General features: G+C 37.2%; 1 protein-coding gene across 1 annotated transcript in view; it reads left to right on the forward strand.

Annotated features, from left to right (window-relative positions):
* Positions 1–26,657, forward strand: part of LOC6032196 (leucine-rich repeat-containing protein 24) — a 370,966-nt gene that overhangs the window by 298,846 nt on the left and 45,463 nt on the right. The window contains 1 exon segment of the mRNA XM_038249209.1: positions 18,360–18,503. The gene's annotated coding sequence lies outside the window, so the exon portion shown is untranslated.

Below are 26,657 nucleotides of genomic sequence, written 5' to 3' on the forward strand. Positions count from 1 at the left end.
TTATAACCAATTGGATCCAATTTTACGGTGCAGCTTCACTGGAGAGAACCCTCGTCGTTGGATTTCGTTGATTCTTGGTTTTTTTTTTCCATTTCCATGCCTCACAGTTGTGAGCCAAAAGCCTGGCTAAAAGCATCTCTGTAACTACTCAGTTGTGGCTGCTGCGCTGCTGCGGTGGGAGCTTCTGGGTTTTCCATTTTCCATAATGGCCAGGAAGAACAATCCTCGAAGTGCACGGGGGGAAAAAGACGATTTGATTCTTAGAAGGTCAACAATTTAATATTAGAAAAAGTTGATAGAAATTGTTTTAAAAAAAAGTTTCCGCTAAACTAGAATCTTGTTTAAAACAAACTATGAAAAAAATCAAAATCAGTTGCTCTGCATATTCTTCATCAGTGCATTTAAATGGACCAAACAAATCGAAAAGGAAGGATTTCGGTTTCCGGTCTGCCAAACTGTGCAGTTTCGGAATTGATAAAAGTTGAAACCACCTGGGAAGGGATTTGCTATGAATATGAATTTCATTGTTTAACGCAGAATTTCAATCAAATGGATAAGAAGGAAAGCGGGAGACTTTTTTTTATATTTTTGGTAAAACAACCTCAAGCATAATAGTAGTTTGTGCAACAAGTTGCAGAAAGAAAACTTTCTAAGCACGAGTCGTACATTTTTTTCCAATCAAGTTTTGCAACGAATTGCATACATTTTTTTTTTTTTTTTTTTTTTTATGGATACCGAATTGCGCACTTCACAGCGTTGCTGAGAATATTCACCTACCCAGATTGGGTTAGGCTCGGTTGTGTACTGTTTTATTCTTTTGGATACTTTGAACGTTGTGAGTACATATGCTTTCTATGCATTTCCCAGTGAGCTGGAGCTCTGTGAAGGGATTGCATTTAACCTATCTAATCTAATCTAATCTAACATAGTGTAATAGCGATACGCTTAGGCGTGGATGGAGGCCGTTGGGCGGCGATGTGGTGGCGTTGGGTGGCGATGTGGTGGGCGTTGGGTGGCGATGTGGCGGGCGTTGGGTGGCGATGTGGTGGGCGTTGGGTGGCGATGTGGCGGGCGTTGGGTGGCGATGTGACGGGCGTTTGGCGGCGGTGCGGCGGGCGGAAACGAGAAAACAGTGCGCAAGGCATTAGTGGCATTTATGGCAGGTAGTTTGTAATTCTCGCTTTGATGATCGATTTTAAGGATCGTTTAAAATTTGGAAGGGATGTGGCGTTTTTGCAGGAGCGGGGTAGGGCGTTAAAGATTTTACAACCGATGAATTTGATTTTTTTCCGCCCGAATTCTGATCTCGGCCTCGGAAGGTAGAAATGTCCTTCCTGTCGACTGGCGCGGTTCACGTGCATCCTACCCTGGCCTAGGGAGGGGTTCTTCCATATATGAGTCACCATCTGCAACTCGTGCAGAGCTCGAACTGGTAGAAAAGAGTTGTCGGGATCCTCGTATAGTTGTCGCGTAGGGAAGAGATGCGGCTTGCGGAGAACAGTCTTAAGGCACCTATTTTGGGTAACTTGCAGCTCCCGGAGACGATGACAATTTGCATGTCCCCAGATAGTTATCAGGTAGATCAGCCGAGAGTGGACAAGCGAGAAATACAGAGCTTTTAGTGCAGATGGTGGCAGGAACGACGACACCTTTCGTAGGACTCCACCTATTGAAGATAGCTTCCGCTTCAGTTGATCTATATGAGCGTCCCAGCTCATTGTGTTATCCAGGGTAAGTCCGAGGAATGGGTAATTGGAAACTTCTTCAATTGTGTGATTGTTGATCAGAATCGGCCGACGTGCTGGGAGCGGTCTTCGGGGGGAGTGTATCAGCATGTATTTCGTCTTGGCCAGGTTCAACGAGAGGAGGTTCGTCTGAAAGAAGCTGCAGAGTTTCTCGAGGTCCTCTCGGATGTGCTGCTGGATGGTTGTACAATCTTTGCCTTTATAGAACAGAGATGTATCGTCAGCGAATAAACGAACTTTTCCTCGCAGATCCAGTTTCGCCAGGTCGTTTATGAACAGCAGGAACAAGATTGGACCGAGATTACTACCCTGCGGAACACCGGTTGTCACGAGGCCTGGTGAACTCCGAGATTCACCTATCGCGACAAACTGTAGTCGGTCTGACAGGTAGCTCTGGATAAGCGATCGCGCCACGCCCCTGAATCCATAAGAACTCAGCTTTTCCAGTAGCAGTTGGTGGTCAATGGTGTCAAAAGCCTTTTTAAGATCAATGAACACAGCTCCGTCAATTTCCCGTCTGTCCAGCGAGTCGTAGATGTCTTCTACAAGATCACAGGTTGCGTGTAAGGTGCTCTTCGCTTTCTGGAACCCATACTGGTGCTCGTAGATTATCTTGAGATGGTTAGCATAATCCATAATCCTGGTAACTAGCAGCTTCTCGATGATCTTGTCCAGAACAGAGAGACAGGATATTGGACGGTAGTTGCTTGGGTCTTTGGTGTCTCCGGATTTGTAGATCGGAATTACTTTGGCAATCTTCAAACATTGGGGAAGTTGCCAGTTTCGAGCATCTCGTTGAAGACGTCGGCCAGAAGAAGACTAAAAATGTTGAAGTGTGTTTTGACGAATGTGACTGGAATATTGTCCGGACCAGATGCTTTCTTGGAGTTAAGTTCGTTAATAAGAATCGTTGTTTCTGCTGCAGTCGTAGGTCGAAGGTAAATATTCCAACGAAGAGGGGTGATAGTTCCAAATTTGTTGATGTTCCTGTCGCTGTTAATCGTAGCTGCTAAGTTGGGACCGACGTCGCAGAAGAAATCATTGAACAACTGACAGATCTCATTCAGATCTTTAGTCGATCTTCCATTGACGCATAGCTCGTTCGGGTGGGTCCGCGAGGCTTGCAATTCCAAAAACATTCTTTGAATGGAACGTTATGTCAAATGTCCATGTGTTTAGTAAATTCCCCGTTCAAAACAAAACATTATTGAAAAGTATTACGTTTCGATTAGCGTATTTTTGGTGAAGAAAACTAGACCGTTGCATCGTTCAAGGATGACATGAATTTGAAAAAAAAATCAACCAATATTATTTAAGATGTTTGATAGGGAATCTTCCGATTTGTACAATATCTAAAAAAAATGGATTGGCTTTCATTTGACTTTTTTCAATTGGCTTGTTTTTCACTTTATTCAGCGGTAAAACTATTCGATAAGTCAACTCACCATCAACATTTCTTTGCAGCAAAAATGGTTCATAGTTTCTCGGTCATTTTAAAATCGATTTACTTTTGAAATTAGTTAAAATTTTGTATTGTCAACAGCAAAATACATTTCTCCGTTTTGCACTCAATTTATCGCTCGATACGGCTTGAAACACGGTTATAAGTAATAACGGAATAGTTTCAAAGAAAAATTGCATTTCTCATTCAATTAAAGAATTACTCCTAATCTTGCAATAGAAAATTCAATCTGCAGATGCAATACAGTTTTAAGCATCATAGGAACAAATTGCAGCACAAAAAAGCACTTTATATGATTAAATTTGCATTGATTCGCCAATCTTCGTTTACTGCTGGACTGAATATAAGGGTGATGTGTTCAAAGATCGCAAGATTCCCAGAATTAAGGTTCAATATCAAGAGGTAGATTTTCTGTGATCGCTTTAGTTCTTTGAGGAAAAAAACAAATCAATCATTCATTTACTTTTAATATTTACACAGCAAAAAAAGAAACGATGGTAAAATGGCATGTTAAAGCATTCACATCACCTTCGTCAGCGATTGTCCACGCTCCATACACCCAAAACTGGGCAGTGCTAGTCCGAGAGAATAATGGCCTCGAGACGAGACAATTGTGGTACCATTTACGGACACAGAGAACACAGCTCGAGATGGGCGAAAGAATAATTCTCTCGAGGTTCTTTGCAAAAAAAATCATCCGTCAAAAACCAAAAGTGAAAACTACGGGAATCGAACCATTGACCTTTGGCATACTAACCCAATGACTTAACTGCCTCGGCCGCCCCAGCTTAGTGTCTAAGGAGTGTTCAGATGCCCATGTATGACACTTGTAGAAGATTTATTGTATCAATCCACGAATGAACTCATTTTCATGGTGGTGTGAGTTGGTAGAACTATTCTCTCGATTTTGGCGCTGAGCCCTCAATAAATTTTGAGGGAACGATTCTCTCGACTCGGAATTTTGGGTGTACAAAAAAGATTTTATTCATATGGAAATTGTCCACGATGGAGGGGAGGGGCGTTTAGAAATCCAAAAAAGTGTTTACGTGATTTGTGGATGGTCCCTTCACAGGTGATCGCTTGATCAAATAAAAAAGTTCGCTCTACAACATTTCCTTGGCGTACTCGATTGCGAGATTCCTACTCGAAACTAGGTGTCTGAAGGCTTGTTGAGGCAATTGCAAACCTCTTTTTACATCTTAGTTTATATCCACCCCGGGATTAGAACTGCCGACCTTTGGATTGTTAGTCCAACTGCCTACACGGAGAAAAAAGAGTTCCCAAAATCGTGAACAAGTGTTCATGAAAATGGGAACCTCGAACAAAGTGTTCAAATCCCATGGTACGATTTTGAAAAACGTACCATGCAATTTGAACACTTTGTTCGTGGTTCCCATTTTCATGAACGCTTGTTCACAATTTTGAGAACTCTTTTTTCTCCGTGTACCAGCGACTCCACCGAGGCTAGACCCAGAGAGACGACTCCTACACCTGGACTGAGCTAACGACTTAACCTAATATTACATAGAACTTCATAAAATAACGCATTTTTTTACACGCAGCAGGATTAATACATTTATTGCTGTGTATTTCATACTGGTCAGTAACATAATACTTGGAACCCGGGCAGACGGTAATAACAAAATTAATAATATTTCAATAACAAATCCTGTTAAAATAACAAAAAGTGTTGTTATTTTATCCTGAAGTTCAACTTCAAGAAGAAAAAATTATAACAGTTTCTGATAAAATAACAAAATTTGGTATTGAAGTGACATAATATTGAAAATGTTTAATAACACGTTAATAAGAGGAAATGTTATACATTTCAAAAACTCTCCTAATAACAAAATTTGTTATTCGTTCGGTTTACTGACTTAGAAATAAAATTACCATAAATCGCACAAATGGAAAAGTTTCTAAGTGTCCATAACACAATCTGTTATTATTTTTTCTTTTGTTAAATATGTTTAGATCTTTGGGATAATTTTGTCTGATTTCGTCGGGGTCATTATTTTGGCCATGAAATGGGGTCCTTAAGCTAAAATTATTCTAAAAAGTTGAAATTTTGAAAGTTGATTTTTTTAATTATTTAATACCCGAGCAGACGGAAATAACTTGGGAAGGTCAGTTTTTGATATTGTGAGAAGATCGAAATATGTTATTGGAATGATCGGATTAGTTGTTAAAATAACAAAAATCAATAACAAAGATTTGTTCGAAAAATAACTTAAACTGTTATTATGTTGTTATTGCAATAACAAACCAATAACACAGAAGGAATCATGAAGGAATAACAAGATTTGTTATTTTGTGCGGAGAGGTGGAGCAGCATAATAACAAAAAATGTTATTGAACTGGTATGTCTCCATAACAAAAAAAGTTATTGTTTTGGTTTATTTGTAATTAGCAAATAAACCTGCAGTTGCCATATCTCTTCTGTACTAGTCAGGGCTGCAGAGTCGGGTACCTCCAAGCGACTTTGAATCCATACTTTGAAGACAACTCCGACTCTGGATGCAGGATATGACGTTCAGCTCTCCAAAAATACCCGACTTCAAAGTTTCCGACTCCAAGTAAAAGTTGCTAAAAATTTGCTGAATCTGATGCAATCTCCGAGGTCTCACTCCAGCTCGAACTTCAACGTCAGCTCCGACTTCCTGGCTCTGTGAAAATAATAACAGTTTTTGTTATTCACACTTCAAAAATTCTCAATAAATAAATCAATTCCTTTAGGGAATATAACAAAATTAAAAAAAATTAACTCTCAAAAGTTAATTTTATCGGATTAATTTCAGCTTGAAACCCCATTTCATGGTGAAATAAATGACCCCGATGAAATTGGTCAAAATTATTTCACAGTTTTAGCCAATTTTAGTAAAATCCCTTAGGGGGTATATCAAATAATTAAAAGAATCAACTTTGAAAATTTCAACTTTTAAGAATAATTTTAGCTTGAGGACCCCATCTCTTGGCCAAAATAATGACCCTGACGAAATTGGTCAAAATTATCCCATAGTTCTAGTCATTTTAAACAAAGTCCTTTAGAGGGTATATCAAATAATTAAAAAAACAGCTTTCGAAATTTTAACTTTTCAGAATAATTTTAGCTTGAGGATTCCATTTCATGGCCAAAATAATGACCCTGACGAAATTGGTTAAAATTATCCCATAGTTCTAGCCAATTTTAGCTAAGTCCCTTAGGGGGTATATCAAATAATTAAAAAAATCAACTTCCAAAATTTCAACTTTTTAGAATAATTTTAGCTTAAGGACCCCATTTCATGGCCAAAATAATGACCCCGGCGAAATTGGTCAAAATTATCCCATAGTTCTAACCATTTTAAACAAAGTCCCTTAGGGGGTATATCAAATAATTAAAAAAATCAACTTTCAAAATTTCAACTTTTTAGAATAATTTAGCTTAAGGACCCCATTTCATGGCCAAAATAATGGCCCCGATGAAATTGGACAAAATTATCCCAAAGATCTAAACATATTTAACAAAAGAAAAAATAATAACAGATTGTGTTATGGACACTTTGAAACTTTTCCATTTGGGCGATTTATAGTAATTTTATTTCTAAGTCAGTATACCGAACGAATAACAAATTTTGTTATTAGGAGAGTTTTTGGAATGTATAACATTTCCTCTTATTAGCGTGTTATTAAACATTTTCAATATAATATCACTTCAATACCAAATTTTGTTATTTTATCAGAAACTGTTATTATTTTTTCTTCTTGAAATTGAACTTCAGGATAAAATAATAACACTTTTTGTTATTTTAACAGGATTTGTTATTGAAATATTATAAATTTTGTTATTACCGTCTGCCCGGGTATACCCTCTAAGGGACTTTGTTTAAAATGGTTAGAACTATGGGATAATTTTGACCAATTTCGTCGGCGTCATTATTTTGGCCATGAAATGGGGTCCTTAAGCTTAAATTATTTTGAAAAGTTGAAATTTTGGAAGTTGATTTTTTTAAATTATTTGATATACCCCCTAAAGGACTTTGTTTAAAATGGTTAGAACTATGGAATAATTTTGACCAATTTCATCGGGGTCATTTATTTCACCATGAAATGGGGTTTAAGTAAAAAATAATCCGATAAAATTAACTTTTGAGAGTTCATTTTTTTTTTAATTTTGTTATATTCCCTAACGGAATTGATTTATTTATTGAGAATTTTTGACATGTGAACAACAAAAACTGTTATTATTTTCACAGAGCCAGGAAGTCGGAGCTGACGTTGAAGTTCGAGCTGGAGTGAGACCTCGGAGACTGCATCGGATTCTGCAAATTTTCAGCAACTTTTACTTGGAGTCGGAATCTGTGAAGTCGGGTATTTTTGGAGAGCTGAAGTCTGCGTTGCCGTCATATCCTGCATCCAGAGTCGGAGTTGTCTTCAAAGTATGGATTCAAAGTCGCTTGGAGGTACCCGACTCTGCAGCCCTGACTTGTACAGAACTGCAGGTTTATTTGCAAATTACAAATAAACCAAAACAATACCTTTTTTTTGTTATGGAGACATATCAGTTCAAAAACATTTTTTGTTATAATGCTGCTCCACCTTTCCGCACAAAATAACAAATCTTGTTATTCCTTCGTGATTCCTTCTGTGTTATTGGTTTGTTATTGCAATAACAACATAATAACAGTTTAAGTTATTCTTCGAACAAATCTTTGTTATTGATTTTTGTTATTTTAACAACTAATCCGATCATCCCAATAACATATTTCGATCTTCTCACAATATCAAAAACTGACCTTCCCAAGTTATTTCCGTCTGCTTGGGATTGCCTATGATTAAAGCTTTTTCAAAATTGAATTGTCACTGCTGTATGCTCCCAAGGAAGTTTAATATTGTATAAGGTTTTGCTCTCCCATTTGTACTTTTGTCCTGCGTGCAGAACGAACTTGAGTTTAATAAAAGTTTAATATTCCGGCTCGGATGCTTGAATATTTAAAATAACAAGAAAAAGCTCAGACCAGCTTCTTCTATCCAGAATTTCGTTTGCACTTGGATAATTGTTATTCATGTTTGATGTCTACTCAAATAAAGAAAAGTTGAGATGAGTTTCTGAAAAATGAAAAGTTAGACAGATGAAAAACTTTAAGTATTGATCGTTTTCTGCAACGTTTCCTCCCAAATTATAACCAAAACCTGAAGAAGAAAAAAACAACACGGCCAAATCACGCCTCCAATTTTTACGGACCCTAATAACGGGAACGTGTAAATTTTTACGATAATTATATTTGCAATTACGCCCCACGGGAAGCGAATATTCTGCTGGGCCAGCGTTCTCAGTTGAATCGCCTTCCACGAAAAAAAAGGCAACTGTAATTTTCACCGCTCCAAAATGGCTACTTTGGCCGTTATGGCGTTACTAATTTTGATTTCTACCCCCCGACCAATTCCTGTGCGGTAGCGCACCGCGTTTCGGGATTCATTTGAGCCATTAATTGCATTTCCTCACCGAGTGGTGGCAGCACCAGCACCTTGCGTTCAATATTGAATTGCAACAATCCGGGGGCATTCTTGGAAGGAAAATTGCCCGCTCCAGTGTGGCTTTTCCCACCCCAGAGAGGCAAGGCGGGGCCGTTATGACTCGACACGCACACAGCTCGGTCGCTTTCCCGAAGAGTCCTGAAACGATGACAATGACGGAGGCGTTTTCCCAGGAAAATGGAAATTTATCGGCTGGCTTCACTTTGATCGAGAGCGGAGCTTCTTCGTCATACGCCCCAACCTACGTTTGGCCTGGACTTGAAATCCACTCGGGAAGGGGGAAAACTTGTTCCTCACATGAGAGATGGTAATCAGCATAAACACCGCACTAATTGCATAAACTAGCTCGATTATCCCTCCATAGCTGCCAGGTGAAGACAACAACCAACATCGGAGCTGACTAATCGCAAAACTTTGCGTTGAATAATAATTTTCCACTCGCTGCAAACCAGGGATTCCGGTTCCGGGATCGGTGGCTCCCAAAGTGGGTGAAAAGTTTTCGGGTCGCATTTTGACCCACTTGTACTCCTCGGGATGGCTTGAGGGGTGAAAAGCTACCCCCGGGCCAAATTGCTGTTGTCTGTCGTTTACTTTGGGATGGCCCAAAATAGCTGTAAACTGAAACTGATAAAATCTAATTTAACAATGTTGGTTTGGTTTTTGGGGTACGAATTGAAAGCGATTGAGTTGTGCTGAATGAAAACTTCAACGAAACTGGATTTGAAACCCGAAGTTACTAAAAGTTGGAAATACAAATTAAGAATGTTAATAACACTCAAGCAGCTTTAAAGGATACCAAAAATAACTGATACAGCTGAAGTTGAATAAAATTTCAATGTATATGAAAAAAAAATACGAACAAACTTGTCAAACAAATGAGAAAACACTTCCTAAAAAAACGGGTAGAGTTTTCAATTTTTTGTCTTTCTTACTAAAGAAAGGTATAGGTTTTACTTTATGGCTGGACGTCATTTTCATCTTCGTAAATAAGACGATACAGCATGAATATTAATCGGAAAAATCGCAAAAAAATCACACTGCATTGATTTTCGACGCTTCGTCGCCAAGTCGACAAGTTGTCAAGTTGTCAAGTTGTCAAGTTGTCAAGTTGTCAAGTTGTCAAGTTGTCAAGTTGTCAATTTGTCAAGTTGTCAAGTTGTCAAGTTGTCAAGTTGTCAAGTTGTCAAGTTGTCAAGTTGTCAAGTTGTCAAGTTGTCAAGTTGTCAAGTTGTCAAGTTGTCAAGTTGTCAAGTTGTCAAGTTGTCAAGTTGTCAAGTTGTCAAGTTGTCAAGTTGTCAAGTTGTCAAGTTGTCAAGTTGTCAAGTTGTCAAGTTGTCAAGTTGTCAAGTTGTCAAGTTGTCAAGTTGTCAAGTTGTCAAGTTGTCAAGTTGTCAAGTTGTCAAGTTGTCAAGTTGTCAAGTTGTCAAGTTGTCAAGTTGTCAAGTTGTCAAGTTGTCAAGTTGTCAAGTTGTCAAGTTGTCAAGTTGTCAAGTTGTCAAGTTGTCAAGTTGTCAAGTTGTCAAGTTGTCAAGTTGTCAAGGTGTCAAGTTGTCAAGTTGTCAAGTTGTCAAGTTGTCAAGTTGTCAAGTTGTCAAGTTGTCAAGTTGTCAAGTTGTCAAGTTGTCAAGTTGTCAAGGTGTCAAGTTGTCAAGTTGTCAAGGTGTCAAGTTGTCAAGTTGTCAAGTTGTCAAGTTGTCAAGTTGTCAAGTTGTCAAGTTGTCAAGTTGTCAAGTTGTCAAGTTGTCAAGTTGTCAAGTTGTCAAGTTGTCAAGTTGTCAAGTTGTCAAGTTGCAAGTTGTCAAGTTGTCAAGTTGTCAAGTTGTCAAGTTGTCAAGTTGTCAAGTTGTCAAGTTGTCAAGTTGTCAAGTTGTCAAGTTGTCAAGTTGTCAAGTTGTCAAGTTGTCAAGTTGTCAAGTTGTCAAGTTGTCAAGTTGTCAAGTTGTCAAGTTGTCAAGTTGTCAAGTTGTCAAGTTGTCAAGTTGTCAAGTTGTCAAGTTGTCAAGTTGTCAAGTTGTCAAGTTGTCAAGTTGTCAAGTTGTCAAGTTGTCAAGTTGTCAAGTTGTCAAGTTGTCAAGTTGTCAAGTTGTCAAGTTGTCAAGTTGTCAAGTTGTCAAGTTGTCAAGTTGTCAAGTTGTCAAGTTGTCAAGTTGTCAAGTTGTCAAGGTGTCAAGTTGTCAAGTTGTCAAGTTGTCAAGTTGTCAAGTTGTCAAGTTGTCAAGTTGTCAAGTTGTCAAGGTGTCAAGTTGTCAAGGTGTCAAGTTGTCAAGTTGTCAAGTTGTCAAGTTGTCAAGTTGTCAAGTTGTCAAGTTGTCAAGTTGTCAAGTTGTCAAGTTGTCAAGTTGTCAAGTTGTCAAGTTGTCAAGTTGTCAAGTTGTCAAGTTGTCAAGTTGTCAAGTTGTCAAGTTGTCAAGTTGTCAAGTTGTCAAGTTGTCAAGTTGAGCTTCGAATACTGGCGCGAGAATGCTGACGCATATATGTTTTGGCTCGACTTATACTCGTTTGTAGTAGCTTGTCTACCGATGTTTCCTTCAAAATGTAAGATATCGTAGCTTTCGGTTTCTTTTGCTCTGTCCGTTTTTTGCATAACTGCATCCAATGTGTATGCAAAAACTTTCGTGACTTAGGAATTCATCCCGCTACAAACAATTTGTTTCCCGTGTGCTCCTAAAATCGCCTTTAAGTAGGCTTCATTTTGTCGTGATTTCGTAAGTTTATTTAACAAAGTTCATTGGATTCCAATAGGAGCTTTCTAAGCTTCTAAGCTTTATATCGTTTTCAAAGTTTTCAATGTTCGCAACGCCAATAGCTATCTACCTAAGGTTCTCGCGGTTGAGTGTGTAGTGGTGCGGTTGTAAAAATAGCTATCTCTGGCTCTCTCACTTTCGTAGACGCTGAATGGCAAGCTTCCCACTGTGCGGTTAACTCGGTTTTGCTTTGCGCCTGCTTTGTTCGGTTTTTGGGCTCGTACCAAAACTAGAAAACCAAAACCGCAGTGTGTGTTGTCACTGGCGCATGGGAAGCTTTCTATGCTCGCGTTTGTCATAAACGCTAGTTTGATTAAGAATTAGTACGATTAAAAATATTCTTTTGGTGAAAAATGCGTTTTCATTTTCTTTTGGAAAACACATCATTAATAATACCTTGTTTTCATCATTAGATTTTTTGTATCAAGCCGATGTTATGAATTAAAAGAAGTTAAATTCTTTAGTAAGAAAGGCTCTGTCTCACCCCTGGTGGGTTTTTTTCTAAATTGGGCTAGCTTGTTTTGAAATACTATTAGAATATCAACTCCAATGCTCGATTAAAAGAGGGAATTGTACGGAAATTTATCCTTTTCTCGAGCTTGGTAGTGTTAGTGTTAATTGTATAGAATTTGGCATGATCTAATTTTTTTTTTTTTTTGTTAGATCAACTGTTAATGTAGATCGGCTTCATGTTGTTTAAAAGTAGATTATTTAAAGACCAACTTTGGCCGTGATTTAAGATAATATCCGAATCTCTTTCATGTCAAATTAATATGCAGTGATTTAAGTTTAGGCCCAAATTATGTTCTAACGCAATTTATTTTAACCATATGGCAAAAGGTTAACAAAAAAAACAAAACAAGCAAACGATTATGATTGGAGGTCAAACAATAGGCCCAAACCACAAATTAAAAAAAAATAAACTAAACGCATATAAAAATTATGTAATAAAGCGAATCAAGAGAAGCATAGCTGGGGCTACCCGAGCAGACGGAAATATCGTCGGAATAACATTTTTTGATATTTGAAAATTCTAGGCTCATAACATTTTCTGTTATTTATAACAAGATTTGTTATTCGTCGTTATGAATTTTTTGTTATTGGATTGTTATTGTAATAACAGACTAATTACATTTTTTGTTATTCTTCGAACAAATCTTTGTTATTATTTTTTGTTATTTTAACAACTAATCCAATCATCCCAATAACAGTTGGAGGTATTCTTCCATAACAAAAAATGTTATTCCCATGTTGTTTTGGCTTTCAACCAATATCAGACCAATAACAAATTTCGTTATAAGTTGTTATTAAACTCTTATGCAAAAATGGATTTTTCAAGAAGATTCCATAACACTTTCTGTTATTTTAACAATATTTGTTATTGAAATGACATGAATTTTGTTATTACCGTCTGCCCGGGTAGTGATTTTTCGCAATTTAGCAAAAGGCGCGTATTTTGTAAAATTTGCCAAAAAAAAAAAATGACAATTCCATACTAATTTTTCTAAGATATTGTTATTTTTTCCAAAAATGTTTAAATTTAATCGTTTTGTGTTTATGTAAATGTTCCTTTTTTATTTTAAGGTTGTTCGATTTGTCCATCCTTTGGACATCCCGTGTTCAGACATAACCAACAAATTTGTAAATAATGTAATTAAAACCAAGAGTCGTTCCTACTCACCAGCATTTATGAGAGTATGTTTTCAATCCCACAAAACACCAACAAACGCACACCCCCTCGTACATTCTGGCCGGAGAATCCGTGCGTATGGCCCAGACCCAGTTTCTTTCGTTTCAGCCTCCAGCAAAAGCCACTTCGTTGAAGGAAACCCCCAGAAATCTCTTGTCTTCGTGGTAGGAAAACATTCCGTCTGGTCTGGACTGTATTTTGAAGAGAAAAAGCAATTTTGCAATGAAACCCCTCGCCCGCCGCCGTTGTTTTGTAATTGTATTTAGGGGCCGAAAAGTTCGACCCCGGTGTCGGAGAGTGGGAGGAGGGTTGTAAAAAGTTTGGTAATTAAATGGGGAATAGTCCTTGGGCTTCCCTTCAAAAAAAAAAAAAAAGCTCAGAAAATGGCTAGGGAGACTGTATGTGAGGGGCCTCTGCTGTGGAATGTGCTGTTATTGCGAAAATAATTGCTTTGTGATGGCTGCTATTTTGCGAGGAAAGTGCCCCGGACTACGTATTCAGTTAATTGACATGTTTTCGGTAGGAAACCTCCCAGTTAAAGTTAGTGTTTGACATGGGGTGTGGGAAAAAGTTATTTATGTGTGATGAAGCTTTCTAGTTAATTGTGTAAAGGGACTGTTGGCGGGATTGGTCGAGTGAAAGCTTTGCTAGATAATTTGAAAAGTTGGTTAGAAATTAAGCTTTCAAAGTTTAACATAATAAAACATCAATTCCATTACATTTTGAAACACCCCAAGGGCAGCAAACCCTTTTCTGGAGCTTCTCTGTCAAAAATATGACCCATAGCTCCAGTTTACGGATCCTAAAATAATTATTTGCACCTGCTGCCATGACCTTATAAATCGTACCTACACTGAACGAATTATGAACTACGCGCAATGCGACGCCAAACGAAGGATTTAGAGGGCAACCGGATGGAGTTGACGGGTTGAACCTTTTTTTGATATTGGGAGTGCCATTTTAAGTTGTTTTTTTTTTCTTTACAAAAAAAATAAATTCAATCAATTATGCCAATGATTTTTTGCCCCCCTTCCCCCAAACTTTAAAAAACGTCCCTAAATATCATTGAAGACAAATTTTTGCTGTATTTTTTTTCAATCGATTGTAAACTTTTTGCAATGCTCTGCTAAAGATGTAAACATGGTATTCATAATAATCCTTTCTGCTAAAACGCTCAACCCAACCACAAAACATGGTAACTCCCGTGTTGGAATATTGTATCCAAAAGAGATTCTATAGTTAAAGATCGAGGGGATAGTCCTCTCGAAAAGAAACGTGAGGAAAGTGCTATTTTGCGAGAGTAAAGTCCTCTCGCGTGTTCATTCGTTCATTGGAACAGTTCATCCTATTGAGTGGCTTATATGGACAAATGACCGCCAATTAGTCACCGAACCATTGTGGCCCATACGGCAAAGGCACGGTTTAATATGTCGAAGGTCTTGGGTTCGAGTCTCGGTACCAGTACTTGTTTTTGATAGATGAACTTTTTTTGAAGATGAACTCATGAGTAAAGTACTCTCGGTAATTTCGGGATTTATCCTCTCAGTCCGCACACAGTACCATTTTACTAACGAATCGTGCTCTTTATCCTCTCGTATGCCGATGTCCAGTTCTGGGTGTAGTAATATCAAACGTTCAATTACAGTTAAACAGCAGGATAAGCGTTGTGTAGCCATCACTATCATTTAAAAATATATGAAAATAACAAAATAAAAATCTGAATATCCAGACAAAAAAGGAATACACGAGTTTTCAATTTCTGGGAAATCGAAACATATTTTGAAAATTCCCAAGAATTTCATATCGAAAAATCCCGAGATGGACGTCATATTGGCCATTAGAAACATACAATTAATTATAATAATGATTATAATGAAACAAGCAGTTACAAAAATAATTTAATAATAAACATGAAAATTGTTTGCGGCTTTTGTGACACCTGAGCAGTTCTCTCAGATTTCGGTCATTCGATTTTTTTTTGTATTTTTCAATCCGACTGAAACTTTTTTGGTGCCTTCGGTATGCCCAAAGAAGCCATTTTGCATCATTAGTTTGTCCATATAATTTTCCATACAAATTTGGCAGCTGGCCATACAAAAATGATGAATGGAAATTCAAAAAACTGTATCTTTTGAAGAAATTTTTTGATCGATTTGGTATCTTCGGTAAAGTTGAAGGTATGGATATGGACTACACTAAAAAAACGATACACGGTCAAAAAAATTTTGGTGATTTTTTATTTAACTTTTTGTCACTTAAACTTTTTGTCACTAAAACTTTTTGGCAAAAAAACACTATTTTTATTTTTTTATTTTTTTTATATGTTTTAGGTTGTGCAAAAAATCTTTGAGCGAGTTATGAATTTTTGAATCAATCCTGATTTTTTTCAAAAAATCGAAAAATTGGTCAATTTTTCAACTTCATTTTTCGATGTAAAATCAAATTGGCAATCAAAAAGTACTTTAGTGAAATTTTGATAAGCACCGTTTTCAAGTTAAATCCATTTTTAGGTGACTTTTTTGAAAATAGTCGATGTTTTTAATTATTGGAAATTAGTGCACATGTTTTCCCACTTTCGAAAAAAATATTTTTGAAAAGCTGAAAAAATTCTCTATGATTTTATTCTTTCTCTATATTTTGCACTTTTGAACTTTGTTGATACGACCCATATTTGCTGAGATATTGCCACGCAAAGGTTTAAAACAGGAAAATTGATGTTTTCTAAGTCTCACCCAAACAACACACCATTTTCTAATGTCGATATGTCAGCAACTAATGGTCCGGGTTTCAATGTTAAAATATGAAACATTCGTGAAACATCCGATCTTGTCGAAAAAAAATATTTTCAATTTTTTTAAACCAAGACTTACATTCCAAAAGGGCCAAACATTCAATATTACGCCCTTTTAAAATGTTAGTTTTGGTTAAAAAAATTGAAACTATTTTTTTTTTCGAAAAGATCGGAAAATTTCACGAATGTTTCATGTTTTAACATTGAAAATCGGAACATTACTTGCTGAGATATCGACTTTAGAAAATGGTGTATTGTTTGGGTGGGACTTAGAAAACATCAATTTTCTTGTTTTTAAACCTTTGCATGGCAATATCTCAGCAACGAAGGGTCGTATCTACAAAGTTCAAAAATGCTAAATATAGAGAATTATCTCAGCTTTTCAAAAATATTTTTTTCAGAGGTGGGCAAACATGCACATTAATTTAAAAAAATGAAAAACTGCGACTATTTTAAAAAAAAGTCACCTAAAAATGGATTTAACTTGAAAATGGTGCACTTTATCAAAATTTCACTAAAGTACTTTTTGATTGCAAATTTGATTTTACATCAAAAAATGAAGTTGAAAATTTTTGCGACCAGTTTTTCGATTTTTTGAATAAATCAGTATTGATTCAAAAATTCATAAATCGCTCAAAGATTTTTTGCACAACCTGGAAATTTCTGAAAAGTTGGCAATTGATGTCCTCTAAAAAATATAAAAAAAAAATTGGAATAGTGTTTTTTTGCAAATCAAGTTTTAGTGACAAAAAGTCAAATTACAAATCGCTAAATTTTTTTACCGTGTATCATTTTTTTCAGTGTAGGCCATATCCATACTAACAACTTTGCCCAAGACACCAAATCGATCAAAAAATTCCTTCAAAAGATACAGATTTTTGAATTTTCATACATCATTTTTGTATGGCCAGCTGCCAAATTTGTATGGAAAATTATATGGACAAACTAATGATGCAAAATGACTTCTTTGGGCATACCGAAGGCACCAAAAAAGTTTCAGTCGGATTTAAAAATACAAAAATTAAAATTTAAGAAAAAATACCGATTTCGTAGAGAACTTAAAAATAATTTATTAAAATAAATTTAAAAAATAATAATTTGGAAGAATTTCCATGTGCAGCTGCGGGAATTTAAATTATATTTCTTCGTGGAATTTTTGTTTTGTTTTATCCTTACCTAGATTAAGATACTGTATGTTCCAACATATTTGGAACTTAACTTCTCAATAGTTAGTTTTGCTTGCACTAAATTAGCATGTCATAAATCAGAAATGCTTCCCCACAGTCAAAAGTACAAGGTATAAAAATCGTGTTACAATGCAAACAATGTTATTTTCAGAAATAGAATGTCCATGTATCACCAGACCCTCCAAACGACAGCACCACCACGTGGACCACCCTGCACGTGCTGAAAGTTATGATTGGCAGCTCGTTTAAGGCCGGGGACATTCCCGTGGGAAGGTTTCCCTCCAAAAGTACGGACGAAGATATATTATTAGCTGCCGCATCGTCCTTTCTTGAGCGCAACATCCTTGTAGCACACACGAAGCAGAACTCAGAACTTATTACCGAGCGGGTCGGTGGCCCATGATAAATGGACAAAGTACGCGTCCCTGTCGTTCCGACCCGGCGTCTTCTTCCATCCGTTGAGAAAGGGTTCCCCGGTGGCGCCCGGATTATTGAGTAAAAGGTGCGTGTCCTCGAAGTGAATTGGATTTCCCCAGGTGTGACGGTAAGAGCGCTCAGATCTCTGCCGGTGAACGTGTTGATGGGCCTGTTGAACACCGCACCGGGCCCCGGTAAGGCCAGGATCAGAGTTTATAATTTGCAGTCGTTTGTTTTGCTCTGGAAAGGGTCAGGCGATTGTTAATTTAGTCGTGACAGGTAAATCTGGTCGAGGTCGAGTATTAGGTGAACTTTGCCTTTTTGAGCTATTCCCCAATAGATGGCGCAACGACAGAAGTACCCTTTTCATACAACTTGCACGCTATTGGGAGAATTGCACAAGTTTCTTACAACATTGTATCGAAATCCTACGCGGCAAATGATATAAATTTCCCATTACGGTCGTTTGCGTACGTGAGCAATCCTTCGCAGGACATCCAATTTATGAAGGTCCTTGTTTCGCCCCCACACACAAAAAAAGGAAAAGTATTACCCATATCTTTCAGAGATATTGCGGCAACGGTGGCCGCCCCAAATTGATGTTGCATTATTGAGGCCAGGAATGTGGCGTAATTTGGCTCGGGCCACACCTAATGAGCATTTCTTTCGTCCCCTGGCATCCCTTCGAAATAATGACTAATGGTCGGAGAGGATTTCAGGCTACATGTTTTTCCTCGCTTTCATAGAAACAGACAACGTTGAATCTAATGGAAGTCCTCTCTTTTTTTTCTAACGTTCGATTTCAGGACATCAGCTTTATCGAAACACGTCGATCAGGACCTGCTGCCATTGGGAGGCCATTAGGAGCGAGTGTTCATCCATCTGGTCAATTACGGTGCCGAATTATGTGGTTGGGCTCGGAGTCCCCGCAGAGTGCTTAATTTGTGATGGTAAGTAGCTTGCGGTAATCGATTCGATTGAGTTGGGAAAGCGGAAATAACCTAATTGATATTTGATCATAGTGGAAGAAGTTAACCGTTGATTAAGATACTTCTGACACCAGTCACAATTTTGATTTATTTATATGTAAAATAACTTAAAAGTCTTCATCACGGCATCTTATCATTTTAATTCCAAGTTTAATTTATTCACCTCGCCATATCTCAACATAAGCCGGACGAATTTAAAATTCTAAATGTCCCCTCACAAAACACTTCTTCAGCACACAAATTGCCCACATTAGCGGTGTATGTGTTCGCCCAGGAGTGCCGTTAGCATAAACCTACTTATCGCAAGATTTGACAAATTGTGGCACCATTCACACCAAATTATGGCGACTGCCTAAACGGTCGTACTCCGCTGCTCGCTAATAAAATTAGCTTCGTTGAAGCGCCGATTCTTCTTAAATCTCCAGGGCCGACTCTGGCCTAACTTTTGTCAGGTCCGATTTCCCCCCCTCGAGGGAAGCGTTATATTCTTCGTTGTTTATGTAAGAAAAACCTGAATACATGTCGTCGTCCCCGAGGCTGCCCCGAGCCATCACACTCGTTTATGTTTTCATGAATAATAATGGCAATATTTTCCTGTTGTCCCGGAATAATCTGCTTGGCGCCTTGGATAGAATTGTCCCCGAAAGGGACGCGTGCTCTTTAGTGCACTGATGTTATGTTTTCCTGCAAATTTCCATACAGTGCTGAAGATAACGAGATGGACTGGGCTACTCGCCAATAGGTGGCAGCACGGCACTAATTGGTATTTGCACTAAACTTTGCACGCAACTTGTATGCAATGATGTGCAACCATAGAGATGATCTAATCTTTTAAGGGATTTCGGGGATTTCAAGTTACGTAATATTCGAAAGCTCCTAAAGTTAAAAGAACAAATTTCCTTTCTATGCCAAGCGAAAATCGTAAGTGTTCTTTTAGGATCGCTATCTTCCTTACAAACACTCACACTTATCACGTATGAGACGATCTCTGTTTCATGCATATGATTACAGTCCCACCTCCCTGAAAGACGTTCTTTGAAGCCGGGCCTTGCGCGGGGAGTCCTTGCGCGTAATGTCCCTCCAGAGCGTGATTTATTCCAAGACATCACACGGGCAAGTGTGTGAGGGCAAACAAAACATGAAAAACATGAAAAGAGTTCAAAACCCGGTGGCACGGCACAACAATGGGGAAATGTCATCCAGCAAAGAAGGCACTTGACTTTCTCTCTGATGGTGTCAGATGAGAGCCCTCTGGCAACACTGCTGGTGCGCTGATGAGTTCTAAGGAGCAATCTAGCCAAGTTGGGAATTCAGGTTGAACCTGGTTTTCAGAAGAAATAAAATGCTTTAATCAGTCAACTGACTGAGCTAGCGTGAAATCCAATTTGCCAGCTTCCGGGTTTAGTCGTGCGTGCTTTTCTTCGCTTTTGTATGTGTGGGTGGATTTAAATTTATCAAAATTAAATCTTGAATAATTAGCATGACACACGCGAACGGCTTTCAGCACTTCCCCTAAGACTCCTTCACTTGTACTAGCACAGCAGAGCACAGAGTCTTAATTCGATTGTTCCACAACGAAAACGTGACAGTCAGCAGCTCGTTCTTTCCAAATTTAGCGCCTTAGCTAAACGTCGTTGAATGATCTTCCGGCGTGAACGATATTAAAAAAAAACATCACCAAGAGTTGGGAATTACTATGAGTGTATGGCATAAACTAAAAAGATTACAAATCATGTCATACAAACTTCCTAGTAGATTTAATTTTACACATTTTCGCCAAGAAAGCATAACAGCGACGAGCTCGTACGGCGTTGAACATCTCGCAAGGTTAACATGCACAAACGAAGAAGCTGCGCTACGACTGCTCCAAGCTAGTTCGTGTGTACATTGTATCCATAACAAACAGCATTATGCCCCACCCTGTCCCACGTTTCCGCGAAAAAAAGGGGGCGAATCTCACAGTCCTCGCAGAACAGCCTCCTCCAATCACTATAAAATTTAAACATTCATTTCGGCGCGGGCATAAATTTAATCCATTTTGCATAATGAATGGGCGCGTGCTTTTGGGGGAGTTTCATTCCCGTGCAATGAAGGTATACTACGGTGTTATCTCGCCAGTGCGGATTCTATTTGCTACTGCTGCTGTCCCAGTTTGTTATCGAAAGCAGGCATCTGAGCCAGGGGGTTCAAATGGGATAGGGTTGGCATAAATCTTTAAAAATTGTAAAATGTTATGCTCCTTTTTGGCATTTTTATATCATGCTCCACGATTTCTATTCCATTGAATCAAGCAGCTCTCTACGAAATCGACCGATTTCGACCATTTTTATTTTTTGTATTTTTTTTTATTTGACTTAAACTTTGTGGGAGCCTTCCCTATGACCAAATGAGCTATTTTGCGTCATTTGTTCACCCATACAAGTCTCCATACAATTTTGGCTACTGTCCATACAAAAATGGTATTCAAACAACAGTAACTTTTGAGTGAATTTTCTGATCAATTTGGTGTCTTCGGGAAAGTTGTAGGTATTGTTGAGGACTTTTGAGAAAAAATAGGTACACGGAAAAAAATTGCAGATTTTTTTATCAACTTTTTTTCGCTAAAGCTCAATTTGCCAAAATATGTATTTTTTGATTTTCGAGATTTTTTGATATGTTTTAGGCGCAACTTTTGAGCCATAGAGAAAAATGGTCAAAAAATCTGCAGCCGAGTTATGAATTTTTGAAAAAACATTGATTTTTGGAAAAATCGAAGCTTCATGCAAAAACAAGTTTGACATTATTTTTTAATGCAAAATTGAATTTGCAATCGAAAAGTACCCAAAAGATTTTTTGATAAAGGGCTCCGTTTTCAAGATATAGCCACCAAAAGTTTGATTTTAGCGAAATATTTGCAGTTTTTCAATTTTTAAAAATAGTGGCCATAAGTGACCGTTTCTAACAATATTTTTTTTGAGAAGTTCAGAAAATTTGCTATAAAATTGTCTAAGAGACATTGAAGATTGGACCTCGGGTTGCTGAGATACAGAATTGCTCCTTTGTAAACGGTTGAATCACACTTAAAATCAAGTTTTTACGTATAATTTGTTGCATATTTACATCAAACTGCATTTAAATTTAAATGTTTAACAGTCAAAACCCGAAGCCTGCAAAATGCGTTACAGTAAATTTTCGCAGGCTTGGAAAATATGCAAAATAGCACCAAACTTCAATGTTTTATAGTGTTTTGGAATCGTCAGAATGTCTACTTTAAGGAAAAAATATGCAAATTAGTGGATTTTTGGGCGGGGCTCGGGGGGGAGGGGGTGAACGAAAAAATATCCGAGCAAAATGCGTTACAGTAAATTTGTAAAATTTATATCTAATGCAAAACATTAACTCAAAGTTTTATAGTGCTTTGGAAAGGTCTTCACATGAACTTTATGTTAAAAATATAAAAAGACTACGTTTTCCATAAAGTTTTACTAAAAAAGTTAAGTAAACATTTATTGTTCTATATACTAATATCAGTAAGAGAATAAAAACATGACTTTTTATTAGAAACATAATCATGCGACATATCTAACTTCTCCAAATTTCATGAATAGTCATTCTGCAACAAAATTGAACCGATTCAGCTGAACCGGTTCACCCAACCGGTTCAATAGTTGTACCGGTTGAACATTTCTGGCACAAAATGTATCATGTGACATGTCTAACTCTTTCAAATTGCCTGAAAAGTCATTCTGTAGCAAAATTGAACCGATTCAGCTGAACCGGTTCATCCAACCGGTTCGATAGTTGTACCGGTTGAACATTTCTGGCACAAAATGTATCATGCGACATATCTAACTCTTTCAAATTGCCTGAAAAGTCATTCTGTAGCAAAATTGAACCGATTCAGCTGAACCGGTTCATCCAACCGGTTCGATAGTTGTACCGGTTGAACATTTCTGGCACAAAATGTAGCATGCGACATATCTAACTCTTTCAAACTGCCTGAAAAGTCATTTTGTAACAAAATTGAACCGATTCAGCTGAACCGGTTCATCCAACCGATTCAATAGTTGTACCGGTTGAACATTTCTGGCACAAAATGTAGCATGCGACATATCTAACTCTTTCAAATTGCCTGAAAAGTCATTATGTAGCAACATTGAACCGATTCAGCTGAACCGGTTCACCCAACCGGTTCGATAGTTGTACCGGTTGAACATTTCTGGCACAAAATGTATTATGTGACATATCTAACTCTTTCAAATGGCCTGAAAAGTCATTCTGTAACAAAATTGAACCGATTCAGTTTAATCGGTTCACCCAACCGATTCAATAGTTGTACCGGTTGAACATTTCTGGCACAAAATGAATCATGTGACATGTCTAACTCTTTCAAATTGCCTGAAAAGTCATTCTGTAACAAAATTGAACCGATTCAGCTGAACCGGTTCATCCAACCGGTTCGATAGTTGTACCGGTTGAACATTTCTGGCACAAAATGTAGCATGCGACATATCTAACTCTTTCAAATTGCCTGAAAAGTCATTCTGTAACAAAATTGAACCGATTCAGCTGAACCGGTTCATCTAACCGGTTGAAAAGTTATGCTTCCTTAAAATCTTTAATTTTTTAAATTCTTTATATTCTCTAAATTCTTAAAGAATTAAAAGAATTTAAAGAATTTAAAAAAAAATCAAGAATTTAAAGAATTTAAAGAATTTAAAGAATTTAAAGAATTTAAAAAATGCAAAGAATTTAAAGAATTTAAAGAATTTAAAGAATTTAAAGAATTTAAAGAATTTAAAGAATTTAAAGAATTTAAAGAATTTAAAGAATTTAAAGAATTTAAAGAATTTAAAGAATTTAAAGAATTTAAAGAATTTAAAGAATTTAAAGAATTTAAAGAATTTAAAGAATTTAAAGAATTTAAAGAATTTAAAGAATTTAAAGAATTTAAAGAATTTAAAGAATTTAAAGAATTTAAAGAATTTAAAGAATTTAAAGAATTTAAAGAATTTAAAGAATTTAAAGAATTTAAAGAATTTAAAGAATTTAAAGAATTTAAAGAATTTAAAGAATTTAAAGAATTTAAAGAATTTAAAGAATTTAAAGAATTTAAAGAATTTAAAGAATTTAAAGAATTTAAAGAATTTAAAGAATTTAAAGAATTTAAAGAATTTTAAGAATTTTCGAATTTTAAGAATTTTAAAAATTTTAAAAATTTTAAGAATTTTAAGAATTTTAAGAATTTTAAGAATTTTAAGAATTTTAGGAATTAAGAGAATATAAAGAATTTAAAAAAAATAAAGAATTTAAAGAAGCATAACTTTTCAACCGGTAAGATGAACCGGTTCAGCCGAATCGGTTCAATTTTGTTACAAAATGACTTTTCAGGCAGTTTGAAAGAGTTAGATATGTCGCATGATACTTGTTGTGCCAGAAATGTTCAACCGGTACAACTATCGAACCGGCTGGATGAACCGGTTCAGCTGAATTGGTTCAATTTTGTTACAGAATGACTTTTCAGGCAATTTGAAAGAGTTAGATATGTCGCATGCTGCATTTTGTGCCAGAAATGTTCAACCGGTACAACTATTGAACCGGTTGGATGAACTGGTTAAGCAGAATCGGTTCAATTTTGTTACAGAATGACTTTTCAGGCAATTTGAAAGAGTTAGATATGTCGCATGCTACATTTTGTGCCAGAAATGTTCAACCGGTACAACTATCGAACCGGTTGGGTGAACCGGTTCAGCTGAATCGGTTCAATGTTGCTACATAATGACTTTTCAGGCAATTTGAAAGAGTTAGATATGTCGCATGCTACATTTTGTGCCAGAAATGTTCAACCGGTACAACTATTGAATCGGTTGGATGAACCGGTTCAGCTGAATCGGTTCAATTTTGTTACAAAATGACTTTTCAGGCAGTTTGAAAGAGTTAGATATGTCGCATGCTACATTTTGTGCCAGAAATGTTCAACCGGTACAACTATCGAACCGGTTGGATGAACCGGTTCAGCTGAATCGGTTCAATTTTGCTACATAATGACTTTTCAGGCAATTTGAAAGAGTTAGATATGTCGCATGATACATTTTGTGCCAGAAATGTTCAACCGGTACAACTATCGAACCGGTTGGATGAACCGGTTCAGCTGAATCGGTTCAATTTTGCTACAGAATGACTTTTCAGGCAATTTGAAAGAGTTAGACATGTCGCATGATACATTTTGTGCCAGAAATGTTCAACCGGTACAACTATTGAACCGGTTGGGTGAACCGGTTCAGCTGAATCTGTTCAATTTTGTTGCAGAATGACTATTCATGAAATTTGGAGAAGTTAGATATGTCGCATGATTATGTTTCTAATAAAAAGTCATGTTTTTATTCTCTTACTGATATTAGTATATAGAACAATAAATGTTTACTTAACTTTTTTAGTAAAACTTTATGGAAAACGTAGTCTTTTTATATTTTTAACATAAAGTTCATGTGAAGACCTTTCCAAAGCACTATAAAACTTTGAGTTTTGGTCATGTTTTGCATTAGATATAAATTTTACAAATTTACTGTAACGCATTTTGCTCGGATATTTTTCGTTCACCCTCCCCGAGCCCCGCCCAAAAATCCACTAATTTGCATATTTTTCCTTAAAGTAGACATTCTGACGATTCCAAAACACTATAAAACATTGAAGTTTGGTGCTATTTTGCATATTTCCCAAGCCTGCGAAAATTTACTGTAACGCATTTTGCAGGCTTCGGGTTGTACAGGGAAATTTTTTTCTTCGGGTCTTGACTGTTAATGACGTGCAAAAGTGTTACATCTCGCCATGGTTTCCGTCTCAGTTTGTTTAAAGGATGCGGTTACGCCAATTTCTGTCTCACCACGGCCTTCATCCCGGTTAATTTTAAGGTTACGGTCGCTACATTGTCATGATCATTTCAACTATTCATCTCTGTCTCGCCATAGTTTTCTCAGTTTGTTAAAGAATGCGGTCTCGCCCATTTATGTCCCACCACGTTCAAAGGCCTCGTCGCATGTTGTCTACAGTATTCATTTTTGACAAATTCTTTCCCACCACAAAACACTCCTCTCAACTGTTTATTTCTTTCCCACCATGGGTTGTGTCTCAGTTTGTCTCAAGGTTTTGATCCCACCAGGATCAAAACGTTCACGTCTCAGTTTGTTTCAATACTGTCTTGTCACGTCAATGAAACTGTTCAATTTCAGCTGTCCCACCATGGTATCGCTCAACTCCCACCCTGGTTGAGGACTTTCTAGCTCCAAACAAGCCACCCTACCCGGGCTCACTCCTTCTGGAAGCCCGAGAAATTCAAGGAGCATGGCGCGCAAGGTGTAAATTTGTCCCACCCCCCTACCCCTCTGGGACAGGCTAGGTGTCACTTTCGCAGCGAAAGGGCTTACCCGTTAGCTAGATTTTTTTTTTATTTTTCGTGAAAAGGACAAACTCACATTACTTTGAGCGGAGCCCAGCGACAAAAAAATGCGGAGGCCTTGCCAGGCAAAAACGTCGAGGTGTTTATTTTCGACTGTTTCACCCGTGTACACATAACTGTGTGTACCCACCTTTGATGTTGTTTTTTGCTGTATACCCTTTCTCTGCGTATTTTATTCCGAGCTTGAGGTAAAAATGTAAATAAATATGACTGTGTGAGGTGGCCCGATGGAAGAGATTGGATTTCAAACACCAGAGCGAGAAAGAAAAAAATCGTACCCGGTTGATCACCTGGAAAATGAGCCCCCTCCCACACGGAGAAGGGATTTTATTTAAATTTCAAAGTGATAAAGTTGTACAAAGTATGGTGTCGTTTGTTTTGAAAGCAGAGGTGTTGCGTCGTTGGCTAAACATTTAGCAATGATTTCAAAAACTGACCCTTCCTTAGTGAAACTTCTAGGACTAAGCAAGCACTTACGCAAATTACTATGCAACAAACAAACCTGAACCTGATACGAGGTAAATCCAAGTTCTACTTTTCTAATCTGTGTGACGGTTCGTTACACGATACGTACGTTGCACGAACCCATGGCAGAACAAATCTCTTCGAGATGGTAAATTGATAATGAACTTGTTTACTTGTTGACAGAAACTTGGAAAAGTTGAAATAAGATAAGTTCA

Source organism: Culex quinquefasciatus, chromosome 1 (assembly GCF_015732765.1).
Source record: "Culex quinquefasciatus strain JHB chromosome 1, VPISU_Cqui_1.0_pri_paternal, whole genome shotgun sequence".
Lineage (NCBI taxonomy): Eukaryota > Metazoa > Arthropoda > Insecta > Diptera > Culicidae > Culex > Culex quinquefasciatus.